Source organism: Serinus canaria, chromosome 1A (assembly GCF_022539315.1).
Source record: "Serinus canaria isolate serCan28SL12 chromosome 1A, serCan2020, whole genome shotgun sequence".
Classification (NCBI taxonomy): Eukaryota; Metazoa; Chordata; class Aves; order Passeriformes; family Fringillidae; genus Serinus; species Serinus canaria.
Genome location: NC_066314.1, coordinates 29,353,101 through 29,365,570, shown reverse-complemented (window position 1 = coordinate 29,365,570; position 12,470 = coordinate 29,353,101). Strand labels below are relative to the sequence as shown.

Below are 12,470 nucleotides of genomic sequence, written 5' to 3'. Positions count from 1 at the left end.
ATATTCCAGGTCTTTAAATCTCTCAAACAGTCTTACAGTGAAGTAATGAACATAATTATTTTCTCTGATTCTCACTAATAAATAAAACCAACTCCCATCTACATGTACACTTTCTTTTACAAAAGAAGGAGCTTTTTTCCTTTTTAAAAGAAAAAACTGGTTAGAAGAATAAATTTCCAATTCCTAGAACCTTCAGTTCTTCCTGTTTAGAAGAAAAGAGGTGCTTGGTACGTTCTTCTTTAGCTAAATAATAAAAGCTTTTGCTGTTGAATAAATGTTTTTCCTTAATTTAGCAAGGCCTAAATAAAATCAGCATTACCATTTACAGGACAACTTGTTCTAGGGTCAATTGATGACAGTTTTGCTGGTGGAGGGACTGGGCTGAGGAGGCTGGGAAGGACTTTGCAATAAGAACCCTTTATACTGAGGCTTCCAGGATGAGGTTGGAAACCTTTTGCCTCAGATGTCCATTGAGTTATAGCAACTAAAACACTTGACAGTGCTTGTCTCAGCAAGAGCATACACCATATGCTTTGGGAATATTCCCAAACTGAATTATTATCCTCCTTGTTCCACAGCAAGCTCATAAATACCCCAGTTACCCATTCAGTGGGACTAATCCAGCAGTCCCTGAAGTCAGTGAGGAGATTCAAGTTATCTTTAGGATGCTTGAATAAAACCTTAGATGGAGTTTGCATAATTTAAGTCACACTACAGGAATTATTTTCCAAAGTTTTAAATGCTTGCTAATTTGCCAGTTTCTTTATTCCAAGCTACTTGTTTTCCTCCATCTTATGAAGAGCAGTGATATGAACTGGAAAAAGGGAATACATTTGTGTACATTTCTGCTATTTTCCTAAGTTTTTCTGAAGAATGACTAGAATAAGTTTGCCATGGAATTGTAACTCAAATGCAAATATATATGTTGAACAGGTTTTTTCTCCAAATATGTGACCAGTTCATGGGAAGAACTGTGGAAATTTCATAGTTGATGTGGATAAACAAAGTCCCAGTTTAAGCTGCTGTAATTCTCAGTCAATTCAAGTCATTCTTTATTTCTGTATGGCCATGCAATAAATTTAATAGAAAACTAATCTTTGGCACAGTATCTTATTATATGTAAGAGAAGAAGAACTGGTATTTGCCAAAAAGAAACCCCCCCCTCCTTCAGGTCCCAATATTTTTCCAGATGATGTTTCTTCATATGTTTTTTCTTTTCACTTCTATGCATTTTAACAGCAGTTTTGAGGATTTTTTGTTGGAAAAAAAAAGATAATTAGGTATGTGGGAAGTGAGAAAGAATGAACCTACAAGCTATACAGACTAAAGATACTATTTCACCTAAGTATATTTATGGTAGTGGGAGGGAAACTTAGATCAAACAAGAAGAAAAGACTGGAGAGGATCTACTCCAGATTCCACTGATGTGATAACAACTGCTATTATAGTACCCAGCTTTTTGAATTATATATTGATAGAAATAAGTGAATAAAAGTCTGAGTAAACTGAAATGTGTGTTCTGTCTTTGTAAAGTGCATTTTTTTTAGCATCTGGAGTACCAGAATCAACACCCTTTTATACAATTAATAGTACTAAATAAGGACATCAGCTGACAGGAAATAAGAAAGTTCCTATGGCAACTAAAAATAAGCACAGGAGGAAAAATGCATCAAATGCTGTCAGCAGACTGCATAAAAAGTGGCTGCATGTCAATAATACAATACAAGCAGAATTAAACCCTACTTGTATACACACACATTTAAATCACTTTTAGTGGTACATTTTTTTTCTTTTGTTTTGTTCTGTTTTTTCCCCCCCAAAAAGAACTGTGATACCTTGGTTACAGAGTCTATTTGCCAATATCTCAGATTGGTTGCTGGCATAAGATCCTGGTTTTAAAGCTTATGAAAAACAGCGACAGAGCCCTGCATCTTCAGGAGAGCAGCTGTATCCCCTCAGATTTGGACGCTGATTTAAGAAAGCCTTTCAGTGCTTTAAGTCTCATGCACCTCTGGCAGTTTCTTTCCACGTTACTCTTTGGTAAAACGTTTGAGAAAAATTTTGGGTAGAAGCAGAATGTCTGGTAGAGCTGTGGCCTGTGGAAGGAATAGAATTGTATACATCATGTAGATACTACTTGCATTCATTTAAAGTTGCCCTGAGCCTGAAAAGCTGTAGATGATAAAATCCCTGGTGGAGGGGAAACCTGGGTATGCAGCTGCACAGCTGAGGCCACGTGCAAGCTGCTCCTTTCATCTCAGTGGGAGAACTAGTTTTAAGGACAGTTTAACTCTTGAAATTCCTGAGTTATCTGTTTTTTCTTCCTATCTGATCTTCCTACCTTCGCCTCTCTCATAAAAAACAAACCCAAACCCCCTCCCACCCCTACCAGACGTGTACATGGCAGAGAATGCCTCATTGCTTCCTCTTTGCTCTCTGAAGTTGTTGGTGCCCTTGCAGACACATCCAGGCTCCCCCTTCTGATGCGCAGATGTGGTTTTCATAGTAGAAGACTTCTGCTAGGCAGCACAGGACCCTGTCAGAGTGCCTCTGTTCACCACAGCTTGTGGGGTTGACAAACCCACTATCAGTTTCTTGGCTAGTTCAGGAAATGTGGTTTCTGAGACAGAATATTCAGCCCCGCAGGTAGCGATGGGATTGTATTTCTCCCCTATTATTTTTATCCTCTTAAGTGATAAAAATGTGAGAGGATGCCAAAGCAAGGCCAAAAGTAAAAACTGGGAGAAATGTGATCAGACTGCGTTAATACAAGAAGATTCTTATATTTACTCAGGTCTTCTGTCATTTCTGTTTTTTATATGTCCATTCTGATTGCTGATCCAAATTTCGAATTCAGTTCTCAAATTGTAAAAGGAATTCCATTGTTCCAAAGACAGCTTTGTTTTCAGTTTAAATGTTATACAACTCAGAGGACCTTCTGGGGTTAGAAGCCCACTCCTCATCTATGGTGAGCAGCTATGTCATATAATTGCTTCCATAAAACCAATTTGGGTGTGTTGCTGTATATATATTTATATATGCTTCCCAATCCTGTTCCGTGCTCATATGATAGTGTATGTCAGATGTACCCCATCATTTTGTGACTCAGGCTGCAAGTCAACACATGTAACCACAGGCATGTGGAGAATGAATAGATACCAGGTACTGATACTATTATAGCTTACTCTGCAGTTTGGGTATGTACAGGCTGCTGTGAACAATACCCAGCCCGCTGTGGACTATACTTGCTCTGCCTGCATGTCACCGCATGCACAACTCCAGAGAAATTTAGGAACAGATCATTAGGTAGTCCACAAACAAAACATCAGAAACCAGGTGATAGAGTCACTCAAAGGGAATCACTTTCTCAAACTGGCTGACAAGAACAAGTGTAAACACGTTGTGTTTTGCTCTGACACAATTAGCACAGCAAAGAAATTAGCTGTCTTCTGATTGAGTAAAGATGGATACTACACGTAAATACTCCAGCAAACAAAATGCTTCTGAAATTGTCTGAACCACGATGTCACTGCAAAAGGAAATTACATATTATATTGTAACAGAAACTCAGGGGATGGCAGCTGGGGGTTGGCAATTACCTCTAGATTCATAACAAACTCATTGTTATTCGTGTCGTGGCTGCTGGGGCAGAGCAGCCTGTGTCCGTGGGAGCTGCACGCCTTGTGATAGGAAACATTTGGTCTCTGAGCCACCCATTCCTGGGAGCAGTGTCAGGCAGGTACAGCCTGAAGCAAAAAGCCAGGCACAACCTGTTCTGTCCTTCCCTCCTGTTTGTGAGTACACTGTGCTCTTCAACAGCTGGAGGAACTTATTGACCACTTCCCTGGTGCTGCTGCAAAGCTGGGTAATTGCAGTGATTACAGTGATCAGATTACAATGCAGTTTTTCCTACTGTGCTTGTTAAATGCTGCAGCTCATCCCACCTTTTATTCATGGCAGATGGTAGAACTGCTGAGTGTATGAATGGGTGCTGCAGGACTAATCCTCTTTCCCCCAGCCTGCCACAGCTAGGTTATATTCTTCACCTTGTGTGAACTAGCAGGACAGTAAAACAGACAGCATGTCTACTTTGTGCAAGTCAGACTTGACATTTAGTTTATCCTCTCATGTTCAACAGCTCTCTGCTGAGTTGAAATAACAGCCACCAATGACAAGCAAAAAGAGCATCAGAGACCTCATAATTTTTGTTCCTTAGGTAAACAGACACTCTTGATTGGCTGAATCTAAAGACAAGTATTAAGAGAGAAACAGAAGAAACTAAACATGTAGTCTGAATGTTTGCATCAAACAAGCTTTAAAGAATACATTTGGACATTGGAATTACAAAGTTTAGGTTGAGTTTTGTTTTGTTTTTTGGGTTTTTTAAATACATTTTTGAGGTAGAAAATGTCAATGTATCTCTTACAAAATTAGTTTAGTTGTAACACAGAATGAACCAAGGTGTTGTGTTTATACCTGTAAGACCTATACTAAAGGCTGCTTCTAGAGGCTCAGAACATGATTGTTGAAATGCCGACTGCTCAAAATGCCAAAATTTATGGAGGTTTAGGTCTTAAAAATACCTACAAAGCACAAAAACCGGTTTTCATATGAAAAATGTGCTTCAGACAACTGAAGTGCTAAAAGAATTTCAAAAGTCTTATTTGTGGAAGGGCTAAACAAAATGTCTTTCCTCTCTGCTGTGTCATTTGTCATCTTTTTCTCTAGTAAAGTCCTCCTCTACTGGACCTGGTGAACTTGATGACATAAGTATTTGGCTTACTTATGCTGATGCAAAAATTTCTCTTCTAGCAACAGCAACAACTCTTTTGACAAGTGCAGTCAGATTAGTCTGTCCAGCACTGGCCACTGTGTATACCCAGAAGATGAGAAGGAGCCTCCATTGATTATCAATATTTCAGCAAAGTCCATTGTTGAAAATATGTCTGGTGTCAGACAGGGGAGGCAGAGGCACTCACAAAGGGTCTGAAGTTCACGTAACTCCCACTGACCAAGAATGCGAGCAAACTCCTAAAAGAAAAACACTTTCCAGCTGGACAGACATGAAAATGAGGAAAAAAGGGAGAAAATGGGAATGCCTTTGCAATATTAATGTGTAGTGTAATGGATTTTTCTTTATAATTACTCATGTTCTGAGAATTTCATACTAATAAATCTCATTTAGTGGATCACTTGAAGATTATGAATGGCAATTCTCTTTATTTCATTGATGAAAATGTCAACAAATTTTTATCTAACAAAGTTATGCTGGTTATTTGTGGATATTATACTTGGAATAAAACATTTTATAGTGCCTTTGTGAGCCCTTGGAACAAAAAATTCTGATATAAAATTGGACAGCATACATACAAGAAGTCAGTCGTTGTTGTTATGGGAGATTGCTCAGAAACTGAAGGAAATTCTGAAATTGGGGGTCAAATGTTCTCTTCGAGTAGTCATCCTATTCTGTTGGAATTAACTTTTCTTATTAAAAACAAATGTAAAATTTTGCATGAAACCGTTTTTTAGCTAATTTAGAGAAGGATCTTTCATGTGCTTATTCCTAAGAATGGCAAAACACTTTTGGCTACTAATGAAATGAAAGTGAAAGTTATTTAATACCTCACAGGACAGAGCTAAGAGTAATCAGGGGTGATTCTACATTCCTGGGACCTCAGGCAATAAAGTAATGTCATCTACTTAGTGACCTGCTACACTTAATAAATATAGCTGTCCCACAGGAAACTTATTGCATATGTTTAACCTCAGAAAAATCAGAAATATTTTATTTTGCTAGTAAATTAAAAACAGGAATTCATTGCATTTTCAAAACTGAGAGTACTTTTCTTTTTGAGTACATAGATTTTTTTTTCTTGCTCAACATGTTTCTGTTTCTTCAGCAAATGTAATTTGGAAAAGGAAAAATATGTGACTGATGCATTAAAATCAATCATGCAAGAGAATGCAATATTCAAGTTCTTCAGATTCTCTGGGAAAAAAATTTAAGTGATGACAGAATGTAGTGCAATGATTAGTACTCATTTGCCATATTGAAGGCAGAAATATTTGGTAGTTTAATTTTACTCATGATTATAAATGGTTCTTGAATTCACTGGAAAGTCCAGCTACATCACAGCTTTTGAGATAACCAGGTTATCTTGCACATGCAGCTTAAAATGCATGTGGCAGAAGGGCATGTGACATGTATAAGTTACTGTCCTGGGCACAGTGCAGCACGTATCGTTGGCATCTCACAGAACATATTTATCATTTTATGCTAATATATGGTAAGGAAATTTTTCAAAGAACTATAGCAGGAGTGTTTGAAATCTTCTTATTGTAAATCACTGGATTAATTTATTAAGCATGGGCTCCAAATCCCTGTTCCAAGTTCAGGCCCTACAAGGCTAGGCACACGTGGGTGATGAGTGTCTGGGAATCTCTTGATTACAAAGGACACAGGATGGAGGGGAAGCTGCCTGAAACCTTCATTTTGTTAAAGGCTGTGATGGTAAGAAGGATGAAAACCTTTGGGGCTTGTATCCATAATCAGCTGCTGATGGTTTGAGCTGAGGAATGGGAGCCTCAAGGGTGCCAGCTTCCCTAGTGAGAGGCATGAACTGGAAGAAAGGAGCTAGGAAGCCCTTAGCCCCTATTAGGAGTCTGGTCCCTCAGATGGCACAGGGTCCTTGGACTACCCCTGCACTGCTAAACACAGTGAGACCACAGAAGATGTTAGACTTTTGACCAGTGGGCATAGGCTGCCCATGTCCACCCTACTCTTGACTCTACATCTCTTCCAGCTGCCCTGTGACTTTCCCATGACCCCAGCTCACAGCTGCTGACTGAAGTGATGCTGTTGCCTTGCTGTGAAGATGTAGTTAACTTTGGCTTCCCAAGGGCCATGGCATGGTACAGGGAGGCTGTCCAACTGTGGCCAGACTTCTGGGACAGTAGTGGAGGCGGTGTCCAGTGGAGGTAGTGCTGGGAGATACTGGAAATATTAAATCGTATGAGTGATCTCCAGCCTGGAACCTAGGACCTCTTATTTTCCAGGTAAGAGACTCTTAACCAAAGTCCTAGGTTTAGCCTGACTTTTTTTTCAGCTGTCACCTTGTATTCATGGAAAACCTGCTGTTAAAGAGGTCTACTTTGTGAAATTGCATCAAAGACAGATTTTTACTGTTTGTCATTGGATTGTGTTTCAGAACTAAATCACATCAACTCCAGAAAGATATCAGGAAAAATGGAAAAAGGATGCTGCTGTCATCCCAAATTTTATTTGCAGTTCTTTACATTAAATCTCTGATTCTGCAAGGATTTTGAAGTTGATCTTGTTCTTGTCTGTTCTAGGTTTCAGGAACATATTGTTGGGCACTAAATCATGTCTTGGTTTTGCATGTAGTATGTTTATGTATTGTAAAATCATCTGGTCTAAATGCTGTTCCTAGGGAAGCATATCAGCACTTCAAAACATAAGATTATAATTTTCACTGTAGCCATTCTGTATTTTATTGCTATTTGCATGTGTTAACATTATGTATTTAAAAAAATGTTTAAAGGACACAAAGTTTAGAAAATTAAGCAGTAAAACATAATTCTGTTTCTTTCTGGCAGCAACCTGTGCAATTTTAACTGGTATCCTTTGGATTTATGTACTGTGATCAATCTTTAATTAAAAGAACACACATGTTTTTTTGTTCTTGTCAATGAATCTCTTCTACTGGAACTCTTTCAAATCAGACACCTGGCATGGAAGCATGTTTCATATAGATGATCCATTAATGAACTCAGTGTTTGATTTTACCCTTGTCTTCAAGGAGCATCCAATACTGATTCATTTAATGTTGTGCAAGACTGATGTAATGCAGAATTATTTGTTTCCTTATGACCATTTCTTACATGTTCATCATTAGTGTACTCAGCTGTTTCACAAGCAGTAATGAACTTCTTGCCATACTTGCTTGCTGCAATGAAGAGTATTATTAGTCACATTTTTCTGATAATAAACTGAAGCAGACAAATATGAATAATAACTTTAACTACAAATTTTGGACACTGAGTAAAAAGCAATAGACAACTATTCTTCAGACTTTATTAGTTCCCAGTATAGACCTTCCTGATGTCAGGTGTAGGTGTGAGAACCCCACACTTCTGCAAGACCACCACAGTCTTCTTCTCAAGCTAATGCCCAGCTAAGGGGCTGAGGAAGAATGCTTTGGGGAATGGCTTGATGAGATTAGCTAGCTATAAGGTCTAGAAAGGAGACCCATGCCTTTCCCTTAGCAACCACAGGGAGTGATCCCATTGATGCAACCACCTTGTGTATTATATCCAATATCTATCTTAGTTTGGTGTCTGTCTTCTGGCACAGCATAGCTGGGAAAGGCAATTGTAGAGACAGTCTGGGCTTAGCCTCCTTTATCCTGGGGTCAGGAAGAAAATAGGCTTAGCATAGACAGAATCCTTGGAAATACTATTTATCAACTGCTACTAAGCATATGCAATCAGATATTTTCTCATTTATTTATAACTTGTCTATATTTGTGCATTATACCCATCCATACACATGGATGCACAACAAAAGACTTAGACATCACATAAAAACTATTCAATGCTAAATTTCATTTCCTTGCCTCAAGACATCATACTGCCAGAAATTATTTACAAAACTGTTGAAGTAATCACTGCTAAATAGCGTGATTGGCAAATAATATATTTTCTGCTGATTTTATTATTGAAAACAACTGGACAATTGATGCTAACACTCTTTTGGAAATCAGACTTGGAACATTTCAGCCCCAACAGTTAAATTCTGGAAGAGTTTTTAACGACTGAAATGAAGGGTTTCTACTGGGAAGAGTTCAACAGTATTAACTCCAAAGAGCCTTCACCAATCAGTCTGTGATTGCTTCTCCTGAGCTGTGAGTTGCAAATCACCTCTGCCCCTAATTCTTGGCAGAGTTACAGTGCCTAGCAAGAAGGCAACCCAGAAGTTTTAATTTTTTTACTTGTATCATGGGGGTAGAGAGATTGAGTAGCTCTACTATATAGTATTTCTATGAAGGCCCCACTGCTAAAAGCATTTATGGAAGTATTTGAGGACAAATTAAGAAGCAGAAATTACTTGTATGTATAAGGTACACAATGGCTGTAATTAATTTTTTTAGTTTATTAATCTTTCTGGAATTAATAGGAATAGTGTTATCTGTTATTTTCATAGCTGATAACTTCCAGCTGTAGAATTAGTGTGTTTACAGTTTTGGTTTGGTTTTAGTCATATGAATTTAATGTGAGAAAGACACAGACTTAGTTAACATGAGTCCTGTCACAAATAAAAAACCCAGTGTCTACTTGTCAGGGCAAATAAGTTATAAAGAGTGTATACAAAGGAGTATGTATCATTGCAATACAAATGGTTTTGGGTTTTGTTTTTTTTTTTTTAACTTTGCTCATAGAAATATCAGGTGCAACAATGCCAATACTTTTTTAATAAGGTTATCATTCTGGTTGTCTGGGCTTAAAAAGAAAACCAAAGGGCCTCACCTTTGAAGTGTTTCTTTAGCTTCAGTTAAAGGCCATACTTTGTGGCATCCATGCAGGAACTCTTAACAGCATGGGGTTAAAATGGGCTTATTTTTTCCATCTTTGGGAATTGTCAGTCATTTTGTACCTGTTTATTTCACAGTCACATTCCAGTCATTGGTCCATAAAAGCTGGAAAATACAGCATGGAAGAGATTATTATGTATTGAGGAAGAGATTATTATGTATTTATTAGAATATTTGGTGTGCGTATTTGGGAGGGGGTGAGGAAGAGCATCAGCAAGGAAGTGTTTTCTTTACACTTGCAGGACATGAGTCAGTGCACTTCTTGTGACTAGGAGGCTTATACCAGCACATTGCAGAGGACAGATTTTCACTATGACCACAGTCATCCCCCAGATACAGGTGTCAGGGGACAGTAGAAAAGTCAGATTTTTGTGATTGATTATGCAAAATTGATTGGACATACCAAAAGAGTCAACATCCTGAGTCATGTTTTACCAGTGTGGTGGTAAAATTATTGGTATTTAAGAGTATTGATAGTTGAGAGCTCTGGCTAAGAAGTTCACCCTAAGTGAAAGAACAGTCCTTTCAACTAGGAGCTTGCAGTCTGTTTGTTTCCCCTCTCCACTGCTAATTGAAGGCACTACAGGATATACCTGATAGTAACGGCTCCATGTCCTTACCCTATGGACTGTGTGAGTCCTCCTTGGAGCTATGGCAGCTAGCAAGCTGCTGAAGAAGTCTGTCCCTGTTGGAGGTGGATACCTGAGTTTGTTAACACCACAATGACTTTTTCTTCTCACCTATTTTTTTATTTTTTTTTATTCCCTGACACAACCTATATTAGAATGATTACAGGCTGCAATCACTGAGCAGAGCATAGGGAAACAGTGAGGGTGATACTGTCCACATGTTATCTCACTGTGATCACAGTTAATAAAGCTCCTGTCTGACCTGTTCCAAACTGTACTTGTGTTATTACACACTTGGATTGTCCAGATCTCCCACTCCAACCTGTAGCCCCAAACTTTGATTGTAACAAGGTTTTTCATGATAGAAAAACAAGAAAGTCACTTGTATATTAAAAAGAAAAATCTGCTCTGTTTTCCCCCTTTTCTTCTTCAGTTTTAAGTCTTTTAGAGTCTTTGCATGGCATTTCAGTATTCTTTATCTTCAAGAATTCAAGCAGCTTTTTTTAGCCAAGGAACAACTTTTAAAGGTACTATTTTTCTTAGCAAGACAATGTCCTTTCTGAACAGAAACATATTACTTGGAATTTATAATGTAATTTTGTTTCTCTGAGTCATCATAATGAATCCACATTAGTTTATTATCACTTACACTCAGCCCCAACACATTATATAAATGATGTTGGGCAGCTTGTGTATCTGAATACCAAAGTCTACCCCACTGTTTCTGTTGTCCTGTCCCCTGTTGCTGAAGATAATAATTGCTGCTGCTCCTGGACTAGTGGCGTTGTCACTATACATGTACCTAAAACTGCACAATGGCATCTACTCAGACAGTATGGGACAGGGTACATTTAGATTTGTAGATATTATCACTTATGATTAAAATATTTTTAGTCTCAAGGTACAACCCATAAACATAAGAGTTTATGTCCATACTTTCCAACATAAAGAAGCCATCCTTTGTTCTTTAAATTGAAAGGTTGCAGTTTAAAATAAGTACACTATTCTTTAAAAATGCTATTTATATCCATGGCAATGACAGACTGTTCCAAGGCCTAATTTTGCTCTTACTATTCTCAGATGTTAATGAGTTCAAAAGTGCATTTGGCCTAATAAATCTTCACATTGTATAAGTCTCTCAGAAAAGAAGGTTTGTTTGGTGTGTTGTGGTTTGTTGGTTTTTTTAAACTTTGGAGCCTTTTCAGTTTCTGCTGCATTGGTTGAAGCTTTTCTGAATTGCTTCCAGTGGAATTTTTAGTTGTGAGTTGCAAACACAATATTTTCTTCGTTTGTGCTATTTCAGCTAAAGCTGATAGACTGAGTTAAAAAGGCAGAAAAAGGAGTTTCTGTCTTACAGTTTACAAACAAACTCCCAAATGGACAAAAAAAAATCAGTTGAATCTGAAAATTAAAGAATATATAGACATATTTGTGACAATATTCTTGCATGTATGGCTGCTTTTCAGAAGTGCCTCGGCATCTTAATGGCACTGATCTTGATGGGGAAAAAGCAGCTGGCCTACTGCAGTAATTCTGAAATTCCACAAGGTTATGAACTGCTTTATTAGGCAGGAAATACCTTTAGAGGTGAGGCCCATGATCACCAGAAGCAGTATGTTATTTCGCTAACTGCAATTAATATTTATTTTGCATAATAATGTAATTTTAAATACAAAGCATAGTCTAAAAGCTTCATTTTTATGAAACAGCAATAAGGGGGTCATTTATTTTACCTGTAAAAGCAATTTTAACAGGCTCTTTTCGTGTATTCTTAAAATTTTAGTTCCATTTTCATCTGAATACTGCTTGTAAAAATCTTAAGACAAAATAATCACCAGGAAGTGTGTCCATCACTATTACCTGGCAGAAATATATGCACATATACATATACATATACATATACACATACATGTACATATACACAACTAATCATCTAAATAAATGTACATGGGACAGATCAAAAATATGTGAGCAGGTTAAAAATACTAAGTTCAACATAACATAACTTAACTATAACAAAAATTGAAAATGATCATGCCAACCAATGAAAATTAAACTTTGTGGTCTGCTCTGATGGTGCCCACAGTTGGAGCTAGCAGGGTTGGAGTCCTAGCAGGGTTGGAGCCCAGCTGTATAGGCAGAGAGCCAGGACACTGCCAGTTGCATCCCCTGTGCACAGGGAGCACAGCCTGTCATGATACACAGGCCTGTCTGCATGATACACAGGCCT

At 37.9% G+C, this 12,470-nt stretch overlaps 1 long non-coding RNA gene across 1 annotated transcript in view; it reads left to right on the top strand.

Moving 5' to 3' along the window:
• The window catches only part of LOC115485209 (uncharacterized), a 63,932-nt gene that overhangs the window by 30,327 nt on the left and 21,135 nt on the right, over positions 1-12,470 (top strand). The gene's annotated exons all lie outside the window — the stretch shown is intronic.